This window comes from Hordeum vulgare, chromosome 7H (genome assembly GCF_904849725.1).
Source record: "Hordeum vulgare subsp. vulgare chromosome 7H, MorexV3_pseudomolecules_assembly, whole genome shotgun sequence".
Taxonomy (NCBI): Eukaryota; Viridiplantae; Streptophyta; class Magnoliopsida; order Poales; family Poaceae; genus Hordeum; species Hordeum vulgare.
In genome coordinates this window covers 228,310,632-228,327,432 of record NC_058524.1, presented here as the reverse complement: position 1 = coordinate 228,327,432, position 16,801 = coordinate 228,310,632, and positions in this window count along the sequence as shown.

Genomic DNA, 16,801 nt, shown 5'->3' with positions numbered 1-16,801 from the left:
CATACCACAGTTCGTATGGTGTCGTCTCAACGGATTTTGGTGGTGCCCTATTTAAAGTGGATGCAGCTGTTTCTAATGCATAACCCCAAAATGATAACGGAAAATCGGTAAGAGACATCATAGATCGCACCATCTCTAATAAAGTACGATTACGACGTTCGGACACACCATTACGCTGTGGTGTTCCAGGCATTGTCAACTGTGAAACAATTCCACATTGTCTTAAGTGAGCACCAAACTCGAAACTCAGATATTCACCCCCACGATCAGACCGTAGGAACTTGATCTTCTTGTTACGATGATTTTGAACTTCACTCTGAAATTGCTTGAACTTTTCAAATGTTTCAGACTTGTGCTTCATCAAGTAGACATAACCATATCTACTCAAATCGTCGGTGAAGGTGAGAAAATAACGACATCCGCCGCGTGCCTCCACGCTCATCGGACCACACACATCGGTATGTATGATTTCCAACAAGTCACTTGCACGCTCCATTGTTCCGGAGAACGGAGTCTTAGTCATCTTGCCCATGAGGCATGGTTCGCACGTGTCAAGTGAATCAAAGTCAAGTGACTCCAAAAGTCCATCAACATGGAGTTTCTTCATGCGCTTTACACCAATATGACCTAAGCGGCAGTGCCACAAAAATATGGCGCTATCATTGTTAACTCTAACTCTTTTGGTCTCAATGTTATGTATATGTGTATCGCTATCAAGATTCAATATGAACAATCCTCTCACATTGGGTGCATGACCATAAAAGATGTTACTCATAGAAATAGAACAACCATTATTCTCTGACTTAAAAGAGTAACCGTCTCGCAATAAACAAGATCCAGATATAATGTTCATGCTCAACGCAGGCACCAAATAACAATGATTTAAGTTCATAACTAATCCTGATGGTAACTGAAGTGAAACTGTGCCGACGGCGATTGCATCAACCTTGGAACCATTTCCTACGCGCATCGTCACTTCATCTTTCGCCAGCCTTCGTCTACTCCGCAGTTCCTGTTTCGAGTTGCAAATATGAGCAACAGAACCGGTATCGAATACCCAGGCACTACTACGAGAGCCGGTTAAGTACACATAAATAACATGTATATCAAATATACCTGATTTTTCTTTGGCCGCCTTCTTATCTGCCAGATACTTGGGGCAATTGCGCTTCCAGTGACCCATACCCTTGCAATAGTAACACTCTGTTTCAGGCTTAGGTCCAGCTTTGGGTTTCTTCGTCGGATTGGCAATAGGCTTGCCGCTCTTCTTTGAATTACCCTTCTTGCCTTTGTCGTTTCTCTTGAAACTAGTGGTCTTATTCACCATCAACACTTGATGCTCTTTACGGAGTTCAGACTCTGCGACTTTCAGCATCGCAAACAACTCGCCGGGAGACTTTTTCATCCCTTGCATGTTGTAGTTCAACACAAAGCCTTTATAGCTTGGCGGCAGTGATTGAAGGATTCTCTCAGTGATAGCCTCTTGCGGGAGTTCAATCCCCAGCTCAGCTAGACGGTTTGAGTACCCAGACATTTTGAGCACATGTTCACTGACAGACGAGTTTTCCTCCATCTTGCAAGCATAGAATTTATCGGAGGTCTCATACCTCTCGATTCGGGCGTTCTTCTGAAAGATAAACTTCAACTCCTGGAACATCTCAAATGCTCCATGACACTCAAAGCGACGTTGAAGTCCCGGTTCTAAGCCATACAAGACTGCACATTGAACTACTGAGTAGTCCTCCTTACGTGCTAACCAAGCGTTCTTAACATCTTGATCAGCCGTAGCGGGTGGTTCATCTTCTAGCGCAGCATTAAGGACATAATCCTTCTTCCCAGCTTGTAAGATTAGCTTAAGATTACGAGCCCAGTCTACAAAGTTGCTTCCATCATTTTTCAACTTAGCTTTCTCTAGGAACGTATTAATATTCAGGGTGATTGTCGCGTGAGCCATGATCTACAACACAAATATATTCAAAGTGGACTTAGACTATGTTCAAGATAATTAGAGTTTAACTTAATCAAATTATTCGCTAAACTCCCGCTCAAAAAGTACATCTCTCTAGTCATTTGAGTGGTTCATGATCCACTTACACTAGCTCAAGTCCGATCATCACGTGAGTTGAGTATAGTTTCAGTGGTAAGCATCCCTATGCTAATCATATCATCTATATGATTCATGATCGACCTTTCGGTCTCATGTGTTCTCAGGCCATGTCTGCACATGCTAGGCTCGTCAAGCTTAACCCGAGTGTTCCGCGTGCGCAACTGTTTTGCACCCATTGTATGTGAACGCTGAGTCTATCACACTCGATCATCACGTGGTGTCTCGAAACGATGAACTGTAGCAACGGTGCACAGTCGGGGAGAACACAATTTCGTCTTGAAATTTTAGTGAGAGATCACCACATAATGCGACCATCGTTCTAAGCAAAATAAGGTGCATAAAAGGATTAACATCACATGCAATTCATAAGTGACATGATATGGCCATCATCATGTGCTTCTTGATCTCCATCACCAAAAGCACCGGCACGATCTTCTTGTCACCGGCGCCACACCATGATCTCCATCAACGTGTTGCCATCGAGGTTGTCGTGCTACTCATGCTATTACTACTAAAGCTACATCCTAGCAAAATAGTAAACGCATCTGCAAGCACAAACATTAGTATAAAGACAACCCTATGGCTCCTGCCGGTTGCCGTACCATCGACGTGCAAGTCGATATTATCTATTACAACATGATCATCTCATACATCCAATATATCACATCACATCGTTGGCCATATCACATCACAAGCATACCCTGCAAAAACAAGTTAGACGTCCTCTAATTTTGTTGTTGCATGTTTTACGTGGTGACCACGGGTATCTAGTAGGATCGCATCTTACTTACGCAAACACCACAACAGAGATATATGAGTACCTATTTAACCTCATCCAAGGACCTCCTCGGTCAAATCCGATTCAACTAAAGTTGGAGAAACCGACACTTGCCAATCATCTTTGAGCAACGGGGTTACTCGTAGCGATGAAACCAGTCTCTCGTAAGCGTACGAGTAATGTCGGTCCAAGCCGCTTCAATCCAACAATACCGCGGAATCAAGAAAAGACTAAGGAGGGCAGCAAAACGCACATCACCGCCCACAAAAACTTTTGCGTTCTACTCGAGAAGACATCTACGCATGAACCTAGCTCATGATGCCACTGTTGGGGAACGTCGCATGGGAAACAAAAAATTTCCTACGCGCACGGAGACCTATCATGGTGATGTCCATCTACGAGAGGGGATGAGTGATCTACGTACCCTTGTAGACCGTACAGCAGAAGCGTTAGTGAACGCGGTTGATGTAGTGGAACGTCCTCACGTCCCTCAATCCGCCCCGCGAACAGTCCCACGATCTAGTACCGAACGGATGGCACCTCCGCGTTCAGCACACGTACAGCCCGACGATGATCTCGGCCTTCTTGATCCAGCAAGAGAGACGGAGAGGTAAAAGAGTTCTCCGGCAGCGTGACGGCGCTCCGGAGGTTGGTGATGACCTTGTCTCAGCAGGGCTCCGCCCGAGCTCCGCAGAAACGCGATCTAGAGGAAAAACCGTGGAGGTATGTGGTCGGGCTGCCGTGGAAAAGTCGTCTCAAATCAGCCCTAAAACCTCCGTATATATAGGTGGGAGGGGGGACCTTGCCTTGGGGCTCAAGGAGCCCCAAGGGGGTCGGCCGAGCCAAGGGGGGAAGGTCTCCCCCCCCCCCAAACCGAGTTGGACTTGGTTTGGTGGGTGCGAGTCCTTCCTTCCCTTCCCACCTCCTTCTTCTTTTTCTTTTCTCTTTGATTTTTCTTCCAATGTGCATAGGGCCCTTTTGGGCTGTCCCACCAGCCCACTAAGCGCTGGTGCGCCACCCTCAAGGCCTATGGGCTCCCCCGGGGTGGGTTGCCCCCCCCCCCCCCCCGGTGAACTCCCGGAACCCATTCGTCATTCCCGGTACATTCCCGGTAACTCCGAAAACCTTCCGGTAATCAAATGAGGTCATCCTATATATCAATCTTAGTTTCTGGACCATTCCGGAAACCCTCGTGACGTCCGTGATCTCATCCGGGACTCCGAACAACATTCGGTAACCAACCATATAACTCAAATACGCATAAAACAACGTCGAACCTTAAGTGTGCAGACCCTGCGGGTTCGAGAACTATGTAGACATGACCCGAGAGACTCCTCGGTCAATATCCAATAGCGGGACCTGGATGCCCATATTGGATCCTACATATTCTACGAAGATCTTATCGTTTGAACCTCAGTGTCAAGGATTCGTATAATCCCGTATGTCATTCCCTTTGTCCTTCGGTATGTTACTTGCCCGAGATTCGATCGTCAGTATCCGCATACCTATTTCAATCTCGTTTACCGGCAAGTCTCTTTACTCGTTCCGTAATACAAGATCCCGCAACTTACACTAAGTTACATTGCTTGCAAGGCTTGTGTGTGATGTTGTATTACCGAGTGGGCCCCGAGATACCTCCCCGTCACACGGAGTGACAAATCCCAGTCTTGATCCATACTAACTCAACGAACACCTTCGGAGATACCTGTAGAGCATCTTTATAGTCACCCAGTTACGTTGCGACGTTTGATACACACAAAGTATTCCTCCGGTGTTAGTGAGTTATACGATCTCATGGTCATAGGAACAAATACTTGACACGCAGAAAACAGTAGCAACAAAATGACACGATCAACATGCTACGTCTATTAGTTTGGGTCTAGTCCATCACGTGATTCTCCTAATGACGTGATCCAGTTATCAAGAAACAACACCTTGTTCATAATCAGAAGACACTGACTATCTTTGATCAACTGGCTAGCCAACTAGAGGCTTGCTAGGGACAATGTTTTGTCTATGTATCCACACATGTAAATGAGTCTTCATTCAATACAATTATAGCATGGATAATAAACGATTATCTTGATACAGGAATTATAATAATAACTATATTTATTATTGCCTCTAGGGCATAATTCCAACAAGAAAACCATGCCCGTTGTGCTCTTTCGGTCATCAACATCACCTGCCATGTAACTATCTGAATATCCACGAAGGATCAATCCTTCCTTTCCCTTTCTGTACGTGCAACCAAGATTAATGGTGCCTTTCACATAGCGCAAGATTTGATTGACCGCGCTCATGTGCTCGGTTACCGGATTCTCCATGAAACGACTCACGATCCCGACTGAATAAGCCAAGTCAGGTTGGGTATGCACCAAATTTCTTAGGCTGCCCACAACGCTTCGATACATTGTGGTGTCCACCGGCGGATTTGAGCTACGCTTGCTCAACTTGTGACGTTGGTCCATTGGAACTTGTGTCGCGTAGCAATCTGACATGCCACACTTGTCCAATAACTTGACCGCGTAAGCCGATTGACATAGGGAAATCTCTCCGGAGCTTTGCTTCACTTCGATGCCCAAGTAATAGCTGAGTAATCCCAGATCACTCATGCTAAACTTGTTCTTCATTTGCGCCTTGAAACGTTCCATTTCTTGTACGCTATCTCCGGTGATAATCAGATCGTCGACATAAACTCCAACTAGCAGGTTTGAGCCTTTGGAGTTCTTTGTATAGACTGAGTGCTCGAGGGGACATCTCTTGAACCCGAGCGAGACCAGACTTCGGTCTAACTTTGAGTTCCAAGCTCTTGGCGCTTGCTTAAACCCGTAAAGTGCCTTCTTCAGCTTGTAAACTTTCCCTTCTTCGCCTTTCTTCTCGTAGCCGAGGGGTTGTTCCACGTACACTTCTTCTGTGAGATCGCCGTTGAGGAAAGCGGATTTAACATCCATATGATGAACCTTCCAATCCTCTTGTGCTGCCAAAGCTAGGAGAACTCCCACCGTCTCGAGTCGAGCAACCGGTGCAAACACCTCATCATAGTCAACTCCTTGACGTTGTGCATAGCCCTTTGCAACGAGTCTTGCCTTGTACTTCACAATGGCACCCTCCGTGTCCTTCTTTAACTTGTGAACCCACTTCAAACCTATCGTCTTTTGGTTTGGAGGTCGGGTTACCAAAGTCCACGTGCCATTTCTCTAAATCGCCTTCATCTCCTCATCCATGGCGTGCGTCCAGCTAGGACTTTTGCTCGCCTCTATGAAGTTCGCCGGCTCCTCAACTCCGAAAAGACATAGTCCGAAGTATTCGAGCGTAACTAGCTTTGTGTACTGGTAGACTTTCTTGAGGGTCTTGTAGCGACGAGGCCCTGAGGAATCCATTGTGTCTTGCGAAGGAGGTGACACAAATTGTGTCGATGTTGATGCACTTGAGGAAGATGGCTGAGTCTCGGGCGTGTCATCGACATCCGCATCGTCGGCGTAGTCGTCGTGATCATGATCATCATCTTGATTGTCATAGTCACTATGCGCCTCGTTGTCGATGTTGTCGTCGAGATCTCCACCCGTGCCGTGCGCTTCGTTGTCACTATCTCCTTGCGACCTATGCACGTCGTCGTCGGTGTCGGCACCATGATGATCACTACCATTGTGGTCACGTTGGTTGGGCGTCTTATCAACCACTTGGACATCCTCCCCTGCATCATCATCAGTTGGAAATTCAACCGTGAATATGTTACTGTTTGGAGCATTGTCGGCTGCGGCGCTCCAATTCCACGCTTGGTTTTCTTCAAACACGACGTCGCGTGAAATCCGTAGACGCTTGGTTTGTGGATCGTAGAAGCGGTATGCTTTGGTGCCGGAACTCCTCTCGTATCCGATGAACACCATCTTGGTGCTACGATCGGCAAGCTTTGAGAGATGCGGCTCCGCCGTCTTCACATGTGCCACACACCCGAACGTCCGTAGATGAGACACATTCGGCTTACGTCCGTAAATTGCTTCATACGGAGTCTTGTCGATCACCGCCTTCGTTGGAGCCCGGTTGAGAAGATAGACCGCCGTCGAGACAGCTTCTCCCCAAAAAGTCCCCGGCAGGTTCTTGCTCTTGAGTAAACTCCTTGCCATGTCAACGACGGTTCGATTGCGCCTTTCAACGACCCCATTCTGCTGCGGCGTGTAAGGTGCCGTGAGGAACCTCTTTATGCCAATCTTCTCGCAGTAGTCGTTGAACTCATTTGACGTAAACTCTCCGTCGCGATCTGTCCGTAGAGCGCGAACCTTCAGCTTGTGTTCCATCTCCGTTGCAGCCTTCAGCTTCTTGAATGCTTCAAACGCCTCATCTTTAGACCGTAGGAGAACGACCCACATATATCTCGAGTAGTCCTCTACCACAAGGAAGAAAAATTCTTTCCAGCGTGAGTTGCCGGGGTGATAGGGCCACATAAATCACCATGGAGCAGCTCGAGTGCATCACTTGCACGATAGGTAGACTGAGCAGGGAACGCCCTGCGGTGCTGTTTTCCAACCAAGCACCCGTCACATACTCGATCAACATGGTCGATAAATGGCATCCCGGATACCATCTCCATCTTTGACATCTTCTTCAAGGCGTAGAAGTTAACGTGTCCAAATCTAGCATGCCATAACCATGAATCATCATCACTCTTGGCGAGCCAACACTCCGGTTGAGATTGATCAAGGTTGAGCATATAGAGCCTATTCCATGTGCAATTAACACGAGCTAGCACGTTTCGGAGGTTGTCGAAGATCGTCATCACTCCGTTCTCGATATTCACCTAGCATCCATTCTCGTCAAGCTTACTAATAGAGATAATGTTGTTGCGAAGCCGTGGGATGTAGTACACTCCGGTGAGTATGCGATGTTCGCCTGTGAGACCCTCGAAGAGGACAGATCCTTGCCCGCAAATCTCCACAGCTGAACCATCACCGAACTTGACCGATCCTTCAACATCGTATTCCAGCTCGAGGAATTTCTCCTTGCATCCCGTCATGTGGTTACTGGCACCCGTGTCGAGATACCACGACCCATTGTGATCCCCGGATAACTTAGGTGTCACATTCTTCTCATGAAGTAGCACCTTCCGGGTTGGTTTCACAACCACCGTTTTAGCGAGATCACAAACTTCGGCCATCAGAAGACCTGGACCTTCGTCTTCCTCCTTTGCCAAATTTGCCTTGATCTCCCGCTTGTTAGGCTTCGGACAATACTTTGCAAAGTGACCCATCTCGTTGCAGTTATAGCACTTAACCTCGGATAAATCCAAGTTTCGTGGCTTCCGCCCTTTAGATTGGTCCGCCTGACCACGACCTTGTGGCTTGCCTTTTCCGGTTTGTCCGTCGCGCTTCACGTTGCTTGAGCCTTCGCCACCATCACGCCTTCCTTTGCTACTTGGGGCCTCCCAATCTGCGCGCGAGTACATGAGTTGGTCGCTACCTCCTCCTTTTCCTTTCCGACAGCCACGAGCATTCTCTTCCCATGTCCGCAAGCGTCCGATTGCCTCCGTTATGGTCATGTCGTCGATGTCGTAAAGCTGCTCGAGCGTGCCGATGATGTACGTGAATTTATCAGTCACCGAACTAAAAAATTTCTCCACAATCTCAGTCTCATCAAGCTTTGCACCAAGCGCGCGGATCTCTCCCACCAAAGTAGTAAGACGCATGGCATAGTCGTTCACCGATTCAGTTTCCTCCATCTGCAACTTGTGAAATTGGCGCTTCAGCACTTGAGCCCGAGCCTTGGTGACGCGATCTTCTCCGATCCTCATCTCCTTGAGTGCGTTCCACGCCTCTCTTGCCGTCTCGAACTCCGCCAATGTCATTAGTACGGAATCCGGCACAGACTGGGCTCTGGCGGCCATGGCACCTTCGTCGGACTCGTCATCGACGTCGTCGTCCGTGATTGCCTGTCACACTCGAAGGGTTCGGAGAATAATTTTCATCTTCACCGCCCATACGCCGTAGTTGGCGTCTGTGAGCATCGGGTACTGGATGGGGATGTTGCGATGCGCCTCGACGTTGGCGCCGCTCGTTCCTCCACCACTGGTTGCTGACTTGCCGCCCTTCTTCACCTTGTCGCCATTCTTGCCGGACTTGACCGACTCAGCGTCGATGTCCGTCATCGTAGATCGTAGATCGTCGAGGCTCTAGATACCAATTGTTGGCTTTTGAACGTGCGTATGCAGCTGTACAGGCGTGCCTACGCGATTCTTGCTTCGGCCGGCTACTTGACGGAACTTGCGTAACTAGCGACACGAATAAAACTGATCGATGGATTTGATGGCTAAAGGCACGTGTCGTGCCTTTGCTTTGTATTGCTTTTCGTTTTTCTGGTGTTACAATCAACACCCCTAGGGTATCTTTTATACACGTCCACAAGGGACTATGCAAATAGACTAGGACTAGGAATCCTAATACTAGTAGGACTCGGTTTGGCTTTCTTTTCTAATCCTAAAAAAACAACATGATTAACTTCTACAAGATGAGTAAACAACAGGAGAAAGGGTTGCTTACTACAAGGAGGAACAAGATCAGAAGGTTGGTCCTTGGGTGGATTTATGCGTTAATTTACCATGGAATAGGCAGACTCATACTTGTTCACATCTAGCTCGCCCGTGACAAGAGTTGCAAGCGAGTGGATCTCCTTCGCACACTTGGTTAAATCTTGCGCTGAAAATTCAAAGTTGTCCGCCTTCAATTTCGGAAACCCGCCAGCTGCTTCAAGGTGAAATTCTGGTACAGAAGCATGAGCAAGTGCTGTACTTGCTCCCATACGAGCCGCTGATCTTTTAATTTCCTCAAACCATTGTGGAATTGTTGACAACTGTCTAAGCATGTCTCTAATATTCCTCGGATGCTCTTGAAGATTTTTTGCCGCCATCATGGCAAAAACAGATCTTGTGTATAGTTGCTCTATATAGGTGAAGATGGCCTTCAGCTTCACAATGGGTGGATGGACAACATTGTCATTCTTTTGTCATGTGCACAAAATAATAAGCCGACACATCATCTGACCCGGATTTCAAATAGGAGAAAGGTCAAACGTCATACCAAATATTGTAGTAATCACCTCATTGATTTGCTTTTTGAGGGTCCACATTTCGTGTGTGACAGGCTCCAGCTGTTTATGTGCATCTTTGGTGCTCTTAAGAAGGGCGGCTTTCTCCTTATCAAAATTGGCCTTGGTTTGATCAAGGAGATCGTATGCTTGTTTGTTCTCATCTTCAAGCCGAGTCACCTTTTGTTCAACATCAATCTTTAGTTTTTTCTCATCTTTGAGCCACCTTTGAAGATTGACTGCAGCTAACTCAGAGTTCTCCAATGATTCTTGTAGAAAAATATAAATCTTGAGCCGCATAATACGACGACTCGACACTTGAGGGCTAATGCAACATATTTTCTTTCTTCTACAACTGGAAGACCCGGCCATCTCAAAGAGGAAAACCGACTCTTGGGGGCTATAATTGGCCCGACCATCTCAGGAAGATAAGCCGGCCCTTGGGGGCTATGGTCGGCAAATTCTACACCCTAAGGAATTAAAGAATTACCGGCTCATTATTATCATGATGACCCGATCCTTGAGAGCTAGGATTGACATCTTTTATTATCAACAACTTCCAACAGTATCGGCTCGTTATTAACACAACAACCCGGTCCTTGAGGGCTATAAATGGTACTTCGGATATTTTTGAAGACCCGGTTTACTAATTATCCGTACTAAATTGGCTCTTGGGGGCTATAGAGGTATATACAATGAGTAAGGGATAAAAATCTTTACCTCATATTTGGTCTTCATGATGTTGACCAAATTCACTTCAAAATCCTGGCTCTTAGACAACCGGGTCACATAGTTCTGATACAACCCTTGGATATCAAGATTGTTAAGTTTTGGAAGCTCCAGCTTGGTTTTGCCTTTCTCCAAATGTGTTGGCTCACCTTTGGCATTAACTTTGGCCAAAACAGTTGAAGGGCCAGGAGCTTGATATGACCCGCCGACAACAATCACTTCCATATCGTCCATAGTGACTGGCAGGGTAATATCGCCCTTAGGAGGTACATTATTTGAAGGAGCGTCAAGGCTTGGAGGATGACAGGTCGGCTCATCAGGGTGCCTTGATTATCACCAGTTGTCTCTGCAACAACTATTTTCTCACCCTAGGTCATCTCCACATTATGAGATGGCTTAGTGCCCAAATTCGGCTCAACCTGTGTTGACAGCTCATTGTGAGTCATCACTTCAGTTGTAGGAGGATCTTCAACGGTGTGATCCCCAGCAGGAGAAGAAGATTCACCCGCCTTCTTCCTAACAAAGGCTTTGGCGCTGCAAGTCACAAAAAGGAAAAAGTCCATTTTAAACCCTAAACTCATAGAGGTTCGGCGAATCAAACCCTCATGTCCAAATCCATGTCGTTTGCACCCTAAACTATGTGATCCCGGTCTAAATCGGACCCTGAGACACAAAAATGTGGATGTAAGAAATGTCAACCGGGATTCGGCTGGTTGATGGGCCATGGAGCGTGTTGGGTCCGTCCATTTTGTTTTCTTTTTCGGTTAGACTGCTAAAAAATAAGTGCAAGGTGATTCAAACTCTTTTTCGAATTCGTGAATCTTTTTACAAAACTCATGGACCTTTTCGAATCCCTGAAATTTTTTCCAACCCACGAAATCTTATTCAATTTATCGGTTGTTTTTCCAAATCCGTGATTTGTTTTTTCAAAATCCATGGACTTTTCTTTTGAAAATCCATAAACTTTTTTCAATATCATTTAACTATTCCTGAATTCGTGATTTATTTTTTATTGAAATTTTGTGAACTTTTTTAATTGATGAACTTTTTAAAACTTATTTTCTATTTTTTAAATTCATAGATTTTTTACACACGTAAATTAGTACACGCGTGTGATGTCCAAAGCTGCTGCGATGAGAAAATTTAGACTAGCAAATGTGATTTTTCAGCTGAGCACGTACAATATTTTCACTAGCTATCGAATATTCAGACAAGTAGTACTAATGCAACAAACACTTTCCTGTTGAGAAAAATAGAGCAAAGCGTTATTTTGCTAAGATCCACTTGGAGCTGGAGGTGCTTGAGGTACTCGATGGCGTCGTCGAGCATGGAGACTTTGTCCGTCTGCAGCCGCCGCCATCGCCGGCGGCCATACAGCGTCACCTCCGTTAGCTTCTAGTGAAAAAAGCACAGAGTGGTAATTAACTTTTCTTTCGTTCTTCTTTTAATATTCATGTTCCGTGTGGCATTTCAAAATATATTGAAATATTATAAAAATAGTATCTGACATTTCAAAATATATTTAAATATTATAAAAATATAGATGTGTGTAATTTTAAAATTGTTGCATTTGGAAAATGTTCACACATTTCGAAAAAATGTATATGATGATTCTTTTTTAGATACATGTATTCTAAAAAAGAATGTTAATCGTATATTAAAAACCATTTTGAGGTGCTTCTTGTGGACTTCACAATGTTTTTGAAATCCCTGAATTTTAATTTTGAAAATTCATTTACTTGTTTTCAAAATCGTTGAACTTTATCTAAATCCGTGATTATTTCTTGAAAATTCATAAACTTTTTTTCTCACTTTTTTTATTTCCGTAAATATTGTGAAGTCTGAGAGCGAGATGGGCCTGACTGGGCTGGCCTAGTCTTTTTCGCGCGTGCCCCCCGCAGTGTAGCCCAATCCCAGTTTGCCAAACGAACCCAGGGTTCTTTTTAGACCGGGATTACATAGTTCAGGGTGCAATCGACATGGATTTCAAGTTGAAGGTTCATTTTCACCGAACCTCTATAATTACAGGATTCAAAATGGACTTTTTCCTCACAAAAATAGGTTATCAAATAAATAAGGAATAACAGGTAATGACATGACCAATGAAAGGTGGCTTAAATAAAAGCTTACCAACGGTTGATGGTGAAAGCCGAAAGTTGAGTAGTAGTCGAGCCGCTAGATGAAGGAGATGACTCCTGGTAATAAAGTGAATTAGATGGACTAAGAGGTTATTTAAAGAGACCAACTTGAGGATGAGAAGCGGTTGGACTATGTGGCACCTCAAAACTCCGCTTATGAGCAGGTGGCTCAAGAGATAAGCCGACAGATAACTCTTCGAAACAACTCCAAGTCTTGCGTTTTGATTGGGCGGCATGCTGATCTCGCTTCAAAAGAAAGCTCGGGTCTAAGTAAGCGGCTTGGTTTGAAAACTTAACCTTTCTGATGGCTCGTCTTGTCCTCTTCATAACATATGACTCTAAGGAACTAGAGGAGATTGAAATTACCTCAACATAGCCGGCTTGACTATTTTCAGTATCATCCTGGGAAGAAGAACCATTAGCAAGCGCAATAAACAGGCGGCCAAGCGAATCAAGTTCTACCTCAGATTCTCCCTCTAGGGCGGTTTCCTCCATCGGGTCATCCATTTAACTGGTAGGGGGAGGAATAGGAGTTCTCGTCGTGGCTTTCCAAAAATCAGTGTTTGTGTGTAATAAAACAATAAGCCGGCAAAATAAGTGTAAATACTGAAAAAGTTGAGACACAGAAAGTAAGACAAGCTACAAAGAATGCTTATAGGAGGAGTTGGGTTGGTCCCGCGGAAGGGAGCTAAGCTGGTTATGTTGTGTTTCTCCATCAACTCACCAACCATTCTTTTGGTAGCTTTATTAATTTCGGCGGAACGCAAATCCAACTCACTGAAGTGTTGGGCATCTTGCGACTCGCCCGTGTAGTTGCACATTAAGTCGCCCCTTAGACCAAGGGGATGAATCCTCCGGGTTAACCAGCACCAGACTAAATCTATCCCAGTAAGACCATGAGTTGTTAAAGCCTTCAATCTCAAGATTGGGTTGACGGCTGTGTTTCCTCTTCATCGCTTGGACAGCCCGGAAAATCACGAGTTACGTTAAGCCGGTCAGCTCTATAACCCGATAGAGGATGTTGGCCATTTGGAGAGGCATCTTTGCAATCAAACCAGGTGGCATTCCAACCTTTAGGATGACTCGCCAGTTTGGATTCAGGGAAAGGACTATTCTTTATTTTTGTCAGGTGGTTGATGTAGAAAAACTGCGTGAGTAAGGTGATGGTCGGCTCAATCTGAAGGTAAACTTCTCAAAGCACTTGGAATTGGAAAATATTTGTCACGGATTTTGGGCCAATATCGTGGGGCCTGAGCTGGAAAAAGTGGAGTAAATCCCTCAAGAATTTCGACCCAGGTGGCCGAAAACTCGTGAGCAAATGATATCCAAAGATGACTATTTCTCCTTGTTTGGGTTGAGGAGAAGTTTCTTCTTTAGGAAACCGCCACTCAATCTCATTTTGAGCCGGAAGAAGCCCTTGGGTCACGAGCTCTACTAGAGTGAGTTGTGAAACCCTAGTGAAAGTGCGTTATATCGACTAGAGGGGGTGAATAGGAGATTTTTAGAATTTCATCACTGAGGAAATTCCTTTTGAGGAAATTCCTCACTGATGACTAACTTGCAACGGAAACAACAAAGGATCAGGAGTGCAAAGTATCACTACAGCAGTTTTCAAGGTGAAGAATATGAAAAGCAGTTTGCACAGTATGGAGGCACAGATAAAACTTGTGAGGATTAACTCGCGTGAAGAATTTGGGGTTGAGGAATTTCAGAGAAAGTCTTCAGCAAATTCTTCAAATGGTGACAGTGAAAATCTTCAACATACAATATGAGGAATTGAAAGAGTTGAAGAAATAGAGCACGTTTCACAGTGAAGACAGTGGTTGATGACCAAGTTCCAACTGTTGTGACAGTTGTACATCTGGTTTGGAGCGGCTTGGTATTGAAACCAAAAGACACACAATCCCGGGACACACAGTCCCTACCGTATTCTCCTTGAGCTAAGAACACACAGTCCTTGCCCAACACTCGTGGTAAGTCTTCAGGTCAGACTTCCAAACCCTCACAAACTTGGTCACCCGGCGATCCACAATTGATTGCTGGATTGCTCTAGACCATGATGCCTAACCGCCTGGAGGATGCACAGTCCTCAAAGGTAAAAGGCTTCAGTCCCACACAGGAACAACTTCTTCAGTGATGCTCAATCACTTGGTTTTGGTTTGTGGTTTGGTGTTTGTGATATTTCCTCACTGATGATTTACTCTCGAAGACTCTGAGGAATTTTGGTTGCTCTTATAACAAGTGTCAGTTTCTAACGGAGCAGCCAACCAGCTAATGGTTGTGGGGCGGCTATTTATAGCCTCGGAGCATCCCAACATGATTTGACATTAATGCCCTTAAATAATGTGACCGTTGGTGTGGATAAGATCAGTGATGTGGCGCGAATTGCGGTAATGGTCAGGACCCTCAACTGTGAGAGTCATTTGATACGTCTCCAACGTATCTATAATTTTTTATGGTTCCATGCTATTATCTTGTCAACTTTGGATGTTTTGTATGCATTTTATATCTTTTTTGGGACTAACCTATTAACTCAGTGCCAAGTGCCAGTTCCTATTTTTTACGTGTTTTTGACCCTTTGCACAGAAGAATATTAAACGGAGTCCAAACGGAATAAAATCTTCAGAATGATTTTTTTCGTAACAGAAGATATGCACGGAGCTTGAGATCCAAGGCAAAGGACTCTGGGGGAGCCCACAAGCCCCCTAGGCGCGGCCTGGGGGGCGCGCCTAGCAGGCTTGTGGGCCCCAGAGGCTCCTTTGCCTACCTCTTCCGCCTATAAATTCCCTAAAAATCTGAAACCACGGAAGAGAGCCACGAAAATACTTTTCCGCTGCCGCAAGCTTCTGTCTCCGCAAGATCCCATCTGGGGACCGTTCTGGTGCCCTGCCAGAGGGGGGATTCGGACATGGAGGGCTTCTTCATCAACACAATTGCCTCTCCGATGATGCGTGAGTAGTTCACCACGGACCTTCGGGTCCATAGCTAGTAGCTAGATGGCTTCTTCTCTCTCTTGGATCTTCAATACAAAGTTCTCCATGATCTTCATGGAGATCTATCCGATGTAATCTTCTTTTGCGGTGTGTTTGTCGAGATCCGATGAATTGTGGATTTATGATCAGATTATCTATGATTATTATCTGTGTTTCCTCTGATCTCTTATATGCATGATTTCGTATCCTTGTAATTCTCTTCGAGTTGTGGGCTTCGTTTGGCCAACTTGATCTATAATTCTTGCAATGGGAGAAGTGCTTGGTTTTGGGTTCATACCGTGTGGTGTCCTCACCCAGTGACAGAAGGGGTAGCGAGGCACGCATCATGTTGTTGCCATCAAGGGTAAAAAAATGAGGTTTATATCTATTGCATGAATTTATCCCTCTACATAATGTCATCTTGCTTAAGGCGTTACTCTGTTTGTTATGAACTCAATACACTAGATGCATGCTGGATAGCGGTCGAAGTGTGGAGTAATAGTAGTAGATGCACACAGTATCGGTCTACTTGTCTCGGACGTGATGCCTATATGTATGATCATTGCCTTAGATATCGTCATGACTTTGCGTGGTTCTATTAATTGCTCGACAGTAATTCGTTCACCCATCATAATATTTGCTATCATAAGAGAAGCCTCTAGTGAACACTATGGCCTCCGGGTCTACTTCACTTCATATTTTCAGCTCTACACTTTCAGTTTGTTGCACTTTCCGCCTTCATATCTCACCTTGCAAACAATCGTGAAGGGGTTGACAACCCCTTTATAGCGTTGGGTGCAAGTTTGTTTGTTTTTGCGCAGGTACTTTGGAGACTTGCCTTGATACTCCTACTGGATTGATATCTTGGTTCTCAAACTCGGGGAAATACTTACTCCTACTGTGCTGCATCACTCTTTCCTCTTCAAGGAAAAAAACAACGCAATCTCAAGAGGTAGCAAGAAGAATATATAGCGCTGTTGCCGGGGAGGAGGATCAAGTC